Below are 9655 nucleotides of genomic sequence, written 5' to 3'. Positions count from 1 at the left end.
TACACACCAGAACATATGTCACAAGAGGAGCTTCTTTATACAAAGGCTGTCGACAGCACTTCTCGCACTGCCAATAGTCACGAAGTTCAATGCCACAGTGCAAAGAACGATTTTTTATTACTCAGCGAACTAACAGAATGTGGCACACCAGACACGTTTAGAAAAACCAGCTGATGACAAACGTTTTGGCTAACAATATGGCCATACTTGCACCCCACGTATCTCAGAGTACTGCTTTTGTTATCCACTTTTTGCGAGTTAAAACACTGCAACCGAACCTTCGAATGTCACCATCTATGAACTTGTACAATCTATGAAACTCAAGACAAAGTGTCTTCGAATGCACTTTTCTGAAGAAGAGATATGACACTTATTCCATCAAATCGTCTCACTGGACATATTAAATGTCGTATATAATGGGACCGTGGCATAGGTAATCTGTTTTGTGGTTGTTGTCATATCTTAGTGGAGCAGCCTTAAAAATTTGCGTCTCATAAGCTAACTAACCGGTAAAGAAATGGTACTTCTGCTACAATCCATTAAGAAAGCAGTGTTTTATATGAGTCCCATTATTGAACACTTCCTCACATCGATAACAACCACGTGGCTTTTAGAGTAAAGAATGGTTCCAAATTCAAAGCTTTTTGGCTTTTCTGATATCTTAAGTCGTGCTAATGAAAGGGCAGAGATCGACGACACACAGCGTTACATCATCTTGCATATTTACCTTTGCGTTTTTAGCGGTACCCATAATCCCAGTGTGATAGAAGAACTCACCCGAATCGCGGCTGTGTTGCTATTGTTAGTAGATATTTGAATGACCATTTTCAGAAAATGTGCTCGTAATGGCGCTGGAGGAGAAACTGCGAAGAGATAACATTTGTTGGTGATGCTTTTGTAAATTTGCCAAGCACAAAAAAACAAAATTTGAAATAGGACTTCATTTATTGAACACCTGGCTGTGATGGCTACATTAGTTATTACTATAGTATATTGATGTAATTCTGCCGAAAGAACAGATGAAACGTTTGCAAATTTGAAAATGTTCATTCTAAGCTGAGACGATTACACAAAAAAAGAGTGAGACCAGTTCACTGTTCATGATAACGTTTCCTTATACTTTCCCTGTCCATTCTCGTTGTTGACCATCACGAGAATTTCACAGCACGGCACATTCGCCAATGCATTCGCTACGAACGAACACGTTTTTATAGCTCAACTAGACGCATATGTTTGAAATGTGCTTCCTTTGAAGCTGTGGTAACGGCGTCTTAGCCGCGAACATGAAACAGGAGCATGCTTGCTTTCGACGGATCACTGTGAACTGTTTCGATTCTGACATCACCAGGAAACGTAACCTTACTGGACGTTTCTTTAACTGTTGGAACGTAGATGATGTGTAGATTGGACATCCTTGTTTTTTTTCCTCTGGAGTGGAATATTATGTGGTGTTCTGTAGCTGCTCTCCTGGCGCAGATTCATCTAACCGTGTGGTGGCGGGATACAGATGATGAACTTAAGTGGTTTATTAGGTTATCTGTAAATTGTAATCTACACGATAGAGAAGCTAAAAGGAAAAAAGAAGTGCGGCAGTTTTTCTCCTTTTTAGAATAGCAGTTCGTAGCTACAATTATTGTTGACCATTAACACGACAACGAGAGCGTTCGACGTGAATGTGGCATTAAACAATTTATTTAAAGTAGCTGTAAAACCCCATAGGAACTTCATGTGAAGTCTGTTGATTTTCTATGACACCCTGTGGGGACTCATGATCTTACAATTCTTGCCGACTAAAGCCTGTAAGCTTTACACGAGCCACACGACATGACATCAATTGACAAGAATGGATCAATGAAATATCTCTGTAGGGAAGTTTTCTCTACATACAGCACAGAGATTTCATGTAGCAGAGTGGAAAGTCTATAGATAGCAAGGTGGTCTTCGAAAGTTTGTTTCTAGATAATCAACAACAGCCAAAATTTATATTCGTATAGGGATCACTGACACATTACTGCCAATTTCACGAGAAATTTTAATATCGCTCCATAAAGGTTGCCAGGAAACACCCCAAATTCGTATTGACACTGGAATTCTTGAAACACCACTGCAATTTCGACAGGTCAAAGTGTGATGGCACGTGAGGTTCTGAAGCTTGAGAAAAAAAAATGCTGTGATGAAAAAAACTAGCAGGGATGATTTCTCACCCTTCTTTAACCCCGAAATCTGCATACTGGATTCTCGCTGATTTCCTGCGCAATACATTACGAGATACTGCGAGCAAATGAGTGTCCCGCCCCTTCGGTGACGATGGAATTGCACGAGCATATGTCAGGATCTAGTAGCCTCGACAAAAAGGAGTAACCGCTGGCAGTGCAGTCCAGTGACTCCAGTGCGCAAGCGGCTCACCCCCACACTCGTGCTGTCAGGGCGGCGCGAGAGCGCCCTTAGGAGACTAGCGTTTCAGTTTGCAGCGTAGCTCTTGGCATGCAGTACTCGGTCTGCTGTGATAACACACTGTGTGTACAATACCTTAGTGGGAGTAACAAAAAGAAGAAAACAAATACTGAAGCAAAGCCGGTGCCCGCCTGCTGTCATTGTATAGCCATCGTTTTTACACTGGTGCACGTCTGTGTGACTGAGTGAAACCGTGTACATATGTACATAGAAGGAAATAAACAGGTATAATTCTTGCAACCGTCTGCGAGTGTACTCATGCAAGCATCTAAACCAGGCCGCGTACATTGCAGCGTCGGAAAGAAGAGACGAACGCATGGAATGTCCGCAGCTGATGCTGACACTCGAAGAGCAGTAGGTACATCGACATACGGCTATGGCCTCACGTGATTCAGCCGAGATCGTCACTTTCTACACATGAAGATCGCTACTCCCTTTGGCATCATTGTGCAGACTCCCGAATGCTGTGTTCTTTTTTTCTTTTTTTTTCATTTCCAACTTCCTTATCCGCTTCCTGGCTTACTCAGTTTTACTTGCTTAGGCTGGCAAGGTTGACAGCTTGCGCTAGTTGACATTTCATGGCAAAACGGGCACAGGGCGGAAGACTGCGGCAACAACATGTGCGGCTTTTGTTTCTGTGCTTTCGTCTTTAACGCCGTGCTAGTTTTACCTGCTTAGCTCCATCGCGCTTGCAGGGCAACAGGAATACAAACCCTGCCCATGAAAGGAGCTGTTCCCCTCATGAAGACATGTAAGCCAGTCGAAATACAAAAGAGTGCTAGTAATACTACTAGCAGGAACGATGGTGTTGCAGTCATTTAGCTATCATGCTAATATTGCTTAGTACATGGACTTGTACGATCTTCGTGCTTGTGGCTTCAGACGTTCTTGTGACTACTACACAATTTACTACACTCCATCGGCACTCAGTGACTCAAACTTCGAAGAAATCGTACTTTTGTATATGCATCAAACAATAACGCTTTGAACACAAGCATAATCATTAGCTGATTCTAGCTCATTAAAGGCAACATTTTGGTGGAAATTGTCAATATCCTAAGTCATATGGCTATTTGAGGCCAGGAGGACGAAGTTTAGGTTAATTAATGTATTAACCATCATTCCCATACTGGCTGACAGGCTTTCTTGGAGGTTCGACAGACACTAGCGTCAGAGTCCTTTTCTAGAAATATTTGTAATAAATTTTATGGCCGGAATGTTGGCTGCAGGCAGAGACCTCCGTTGTTTTTTCACTGATTATCAATACTTCTTTCTTTGGCCAGTTCATCTTCGTTACTGCGTTGAACAGGTATAAGCTAGATATCGAACTATCTCTGTAGCATGAAAGCCCCTGGTCCAGAAACACCATGCTCAAAGCATCGAAAAAGGAAATAATGAAAAAAAAACAGTTAACGAATTAACGCAGGTTCAGATCAAGAACCCCACAGTACTTAAGTGGGTGTTTGATGACTTAACATACAGCCTTCTTTTTTATGGCATTTTTTACGATAAGGCTACCATACGTGCATAATGTACTTTATTAGCGGCCAAAGCTGTCATAGCCGTGTCTGCAACCACAAAAACACTGCAAAGTCCATTTCACAAGTTGGTTGCAGCACGGCGAAAGCTGGCCGGATTTCAGCCAATCAAGAGGGCGAGCTCCTTCACGTTGTTTTAGTCCATGCTCGCTTTCAGCCATGGCCTGATCGGTTGAACGCCCGTTCCGCGACATCATGCGAGTCTCAGCGGACATAAGCTCGAATCCGGATGGGTCGAGTTGAAGAAGTTTCTTGCGTCAATCTTATGTCGCTGGCTAACGCCAAATACACCCCACCGCACTGTTTGAGCAGTGCTTTTGTTCATTTGCGTTCTGTAGCGTACTTGCCGGGTGCCCGCGTCCCCGATTGGTCCTCACGGAAGCCGATAAAAAACTTCTAAATGTAGCACCTTTCCTGTAAGGTTGGTTTTGTTTTAATGGATATTATGTCATTCTACAGTGAAACGGTATATGGCGCGCACTTCGGGATTTCTTCGTAACATGGTCCGTCAGCAGAATGCCCTATGCGGCAAAGCCAAATTTCTCATAATGGCTTGTAGCGTCAATTTACCTTCGACAAAAATTATTGTGCAAGAGCCCGACAAGTCAACTCTAACACTATGCTGAGTTGCATGTACTTTTCACAATTATTTACCCTACCGTGGAGTTGTAAACGTTTTGGAATTCATTTCTGCTGTCAGTAGATGGGCTTTTCTTTTACGGGAGGAGCAAAGATGCAAAATATGGCTGCAACTTGTGCATCACGGAAATTATCCCAAAACATGTTTCATAAGGTTTGACTGCTCAGCCAACAACATAACCGTGGGGATGTTTATTTCAGCCGGTATCATAGATACTTATCAGTTGAAGTTTTGATACAAATGACATGATGCCCCCCGCTGCGCCATTCTAGCAGCATCACAAAGCCACTGTGAAGCGAGCAGCTCCATGTTTTCGGGATGCCTCATTATTGCACAAGCAGGTTTATTCAGCAACCATCACCACGTCACAGCGCAAGTGAAAAGAACGAGAAAAGAAAACACAACAATTGTCTAATATATTCAGAGATGTAGAACGCCTGACAGGACAGGTATTTATTTGTGCACTTCATAAAGATACAAATAAAATGTGCAGGCTCTTTCGAGAAAGTTGTCTGTATTATGTATTTGTGGTCCCCAGGGCGGCCTACTTATTGCATAAACCGCTGTATGAGAGCCGTGAACTTCGGTCATTGCAGATTAGCACTAAAACATTGGTAATTTTTTCTCTAATAAACATAAATTATATCTGCAGAAAAAAAGCCACTTCGAAATATGTCCAACCAGAAAACCAGCTCCCAAAGTGGAAATGCAAGTTCAAGGAATTTTCGCTACTTCACATGACGGTCCCGAACATAGCTAATTTTCACGTAAACATTCGACGAGGCTCATAAAATGGGGCTCACACCTAATGTCATGTTCATACAGCCTCTTGTCGTGGCCCCTGGTTAACAATCAAGTTTGTTCGGCAACTACCAAGCCACGGCAACAAGAACTTAAGTGCTACAGCTGTCTAACCTATTGCAAAGCCCTTCAGAAAGGAACACCTCACCGGAGAGGTATCGTTTTGAAGGGTATGCACACTTGAAAAAGACACGCATAAAATGCGCCGAATACACGCTCTTATCACAACGAAAAGGTTAGAGATTTTTCCTGCAGGACAAACGCATTTAAAGATTCTTTTTTCCCGCGCACGATTTCTGAGTGGAACGCTTTTCCTGCCACAACTGTCGACTGTCCAACGGTTTCATCCTTTCTTTCTGCACTTTGTGAATAAACCAAAGCGTTCATCCCTCGTTTTTACCAGTCAAATCATGATTGTGAAAAGGTTTCTTTCATGTTGTTTGTTATGCAGTTTCTTGGTCAGTGTCTGTTATCTTGTTTGATCTTATTTCATACTTGTTCTTTTTTTTGTTCCAAATGTCTACTTCTGCCTAAGGCCTGGTAACAAGGCTGGCAGTATTGTACAATAATAAATAAATAATAAATAAATATAGAATTCACAGCCCGTCTTGATGAAGGCCATCACAGGGGCTCGCGCCCAAGGTCGTCTTCATCAGCAGCGATTGTGCCATCATCTCTCGTTGTGCCCTCTGCTAGGTTCACCAATGCAGGGTCCAGACTGTCAAGAACATCGTCAATGATGTGATGTATTTTCTTCATCGAGTCCTCTTCATCTAGAGCGTGCTATACGTACTTCCACTTTTCAGCACTCGCTCGCTGCCTCCCCTTCCATGCCAGCGGCTCCATGTCTCTCATCTTGAATGTCTTGTTTTCCCTGGCCAGAAAAAACTTTGACGTCACCCCATGGGAACTCTATCAGATGCAGTTGACAGTGATAGGCGGCCAAGAGTACAACGAGGGTACAGTCCACTCGGTACTGGTCTCCACCCATGTTCGCGATTTCGACGAGCTTCGCGGTTTCAGCCTTCACCATGCCCTCGCCATACCCAACACCCTTTGTAGTAAGCTAGTCCAGTATTTCCTTTTTCAGGCTGCTCACTGGCAGCACCTTCTTCTGCTTCACGGAGCGATAAGGTGCATTGTCCATAACTATAACACTCCCAGGGGGCAGAAGATGCAGCAGTTTCTCGGGGAATCGCTCTCAGGGAACCAGGGAAGACCCTGAGATGGTAGAATGGCGACTAGTTTGTCACAAGTGGTCACCATAACAAGCATACGCCATGTTGAGTATCAGGCATGCATACGACAATTTCACACGCTTGAAATACCGAAAAAAGCGCACAAAAAAGTAACTCGCTTAGACGCCCACACTATCTTGCGACAATTGTCTCCTTTAAAACCAACGAAGGACTGTGATTATTGTTTCTGGAGTCGTAAAACATGAACGTAGTACACCAGCTTAAGTTGCACCAGTTTGTTGCCGAAGGCCGCAGCGACTAGTGAAAGGAGTAATCGTGATAACTATGAATCCTTTTTCATGGCATGCTTGCCGCCAGTGTTGCCATGTTGTGGCTTTGTTGTCAGCTGCCGCGTCATCAAACCAGCATCCAATCTACAGGCCACACGGACAGATAACGACGGTGGTCAAGATTCTGTACACATGCTTTATGCGCGTGTGAGAAAGTAAATTGTAGATTATATTTTTATATATTATATATTATTATATGACGCCCGCACCCGTTCATTCGGTATCCTTAAGGTTGAAAGAAAAAAAGAACTGCAGACTTGTTCGACCTTGCAGAATCGCCACCCAGTTGCCATCGATGCTTTTTCTTCCTAGCAGTTGCAATAAAAATTTAGTTGCTTGTAATTAAATCAGACACTTTAAAACATTCACCGTATATGACCGGTCTGTTTGTATGCTTGCCAGCATAGAGCGTTTTCAGGCACTTGGTAAATAATTTTATAATTGCAGTGATTCATCCAGACACAATTTACTTTGCCAGAATATCGGCCATGTCATTCACCCCATTTTTTGCAGTTCACAGTTCGCCCAAGGCAACGTGTTAAATTTTGCATTGTTCGTGAAACACAGTTTTAACGTTGCGGATAGCCTGTATATGCAATTTACTGCATATGTCTGCAATGTGTCCCAACACATTTTGAATTTTGTATACAAATTATCTATACCCTGCCCATAATTTTAAACAAATGTAAACAGCGTGCCTTTTGTAGTTCATCGAGGACAGCTGTCAAAAAATAGCTGACGTCCCGGCATGCCCTCCGTCAAGCAAGGGAGACGTTTGGGGCGGAAAGCCAGCTCTCTTAGCTGCATATCTTCGTCGTAGGCCTTCCTCCTCACCCGATTTTTTTTTTATTCGCACAACACCCCCGAGCGTTTATATACACAATTTATTTCAAAAACAGCAATACACGTTCCCTTTTTGAACTCTTCCTACACATTACACATCACGTGTTGCTCAGTTTTATCAAACTGAAACGACATGCCTGCTTTATTTCACCAAGGAGAGCGGGCGAACGTTTTACTTGCTTGCACCCCTCTATCACGCATGGAAATAACATAATAACCAGGATTAATGAATGTTTTGCAATACTGTTAATAAGGCCCGTAACTTCAGCATTTCGGGACACATTGGACTTAATATTGTTCTAATTTCTGTCAAATATGAAGATATTGTAACGCGCAGTTCTTTACGGGTTTCGGGAAACGTAGCTATTAAGCGCAGCGTGACATTTGGAAAAAATATGTTTTAGAATTTTTCGTTGTTGCAAGAGCAGTTAGTAAAGCCACACGCACTTAACTTCGCACGCAAGTTTTTCACAGTATCCCGCCTATTTTTAGTGAACTTGATATTGGTGGCATATGTGGCTATGTCATGGCGGCGGCCTCAATTCCGCGCCACTTCTAAAACCCAGTAATAAATCTTCGGGGCAACCTGCGAGCATGATTTATTGGAAGTTCCGCACTTAAACTTGCTAATCATGCTGCTTCGAATTGCGCTTGCACATTGGCCATATCCTATTCCTTACTTTAAAGGATTGTAAACAGGGTGTCCGGACTAGTAAACCGACGACATAGTAGAAACCAACTGCAAACTTCTTTCTCCCGTAAACGCCTTGCCGTGAGATCCGTTTATAATTCGGATGGACTGCTTCTTGAACGACTTGAACATTATAAATATCTTGGGGTCTACTTTTCGGAAAATTTGAACTGGAATACACATACCGAATGCGTCACTTTAATGTAATCGAGAATGCTTAACCCCATTAGACGTAACTTTCGCAAAGTCCCTAAAAGTGTAAAAGACGATCTTTACAACTCTAGTGTTTGCACAATACTCGAGTACCCTTGCTCACCTCGGCATCCCATAAGGCTTATACCCTTTAGACAAACACTAACGCACTTAAGACTGCCTGGCCTGGTTTGTTTCTGGAAATAACAACTTCCAAAGAAATATTACGTTAACAAAAGAAAAACATTGGCTGGCAGGCACTAGCACAACGCTACTTAGCGAAGAAATTAGAACTCTTTTGCCTAATTTACTCTGGTATCACAGGAATAAACCTGCGCTTGTTCATTTTCGCACCCCATTGCATTTATCTGCAATGTGATTACGAGCTTAAGGTTCTTTAAACACACTCTTGCAATGATGTTCTCCCACAATTCATTGTTTCGGTTACGTCGACAAACTGGAATACGCTTCCTAGGAATGTTGTTCAATGGAAAACGCGCTCTTAGTTTCAGTCGTTTTTATCGTCTAACCTGTAGTAAGCACATATCATTCAGCTTCGTGCGTTAAACCATCATTTCCTTTTCTATGACGTGATTCTCTGGCACAGCAGGCACGTCAAGCTGTCGCTACGCTTTTTCTTCTCTCTATCCTTGTTCCTTTATATTGCACCTGTACCTTCCTGCATGCGTTTTTAAATAAGCTCAATATTCAAGTAAAGTTTGTACTACCTCACTCGTGGCGGCCTCGGTGTTGTAAAAAAAGAAACTCAAGCCAAACGAAAATAAAAATCGCTTGTTGGCCCAAGTATTCACCACCGACCTGCTGGTTGCGAAACCACCAGGTCGTTTTTTTTTTAACTACATCGAAAACAAAACTGAAGATATATTACAAAGAGGACGCATCTACACATTCAAAACTCGGGCGAACACACGCATGCGTCCAGAAAACTTGGTTGAATTCCAGGGGCT

This window comes from Dermacentor albipictus, chromosome 9 (assembly GCF_038994185.2).
Source record: "Dermacentor albipictus isolate Rhodes 1998 colony chromosome 9, USDA_Dalb.pri_finalv2, whole genome shotgun sequence".
NCBI classification, from domain to species: Eukaryota; Metazoa; Arthropoda; class Arachnida; order Ixodida; family Ixodidae; genus Dermacentor; species Dermacentor albipictus.
The sequence above is the reverse complement of the archived record's forward strand: the minus strand, read 5'-3'. Positions refer to the sequence as shown.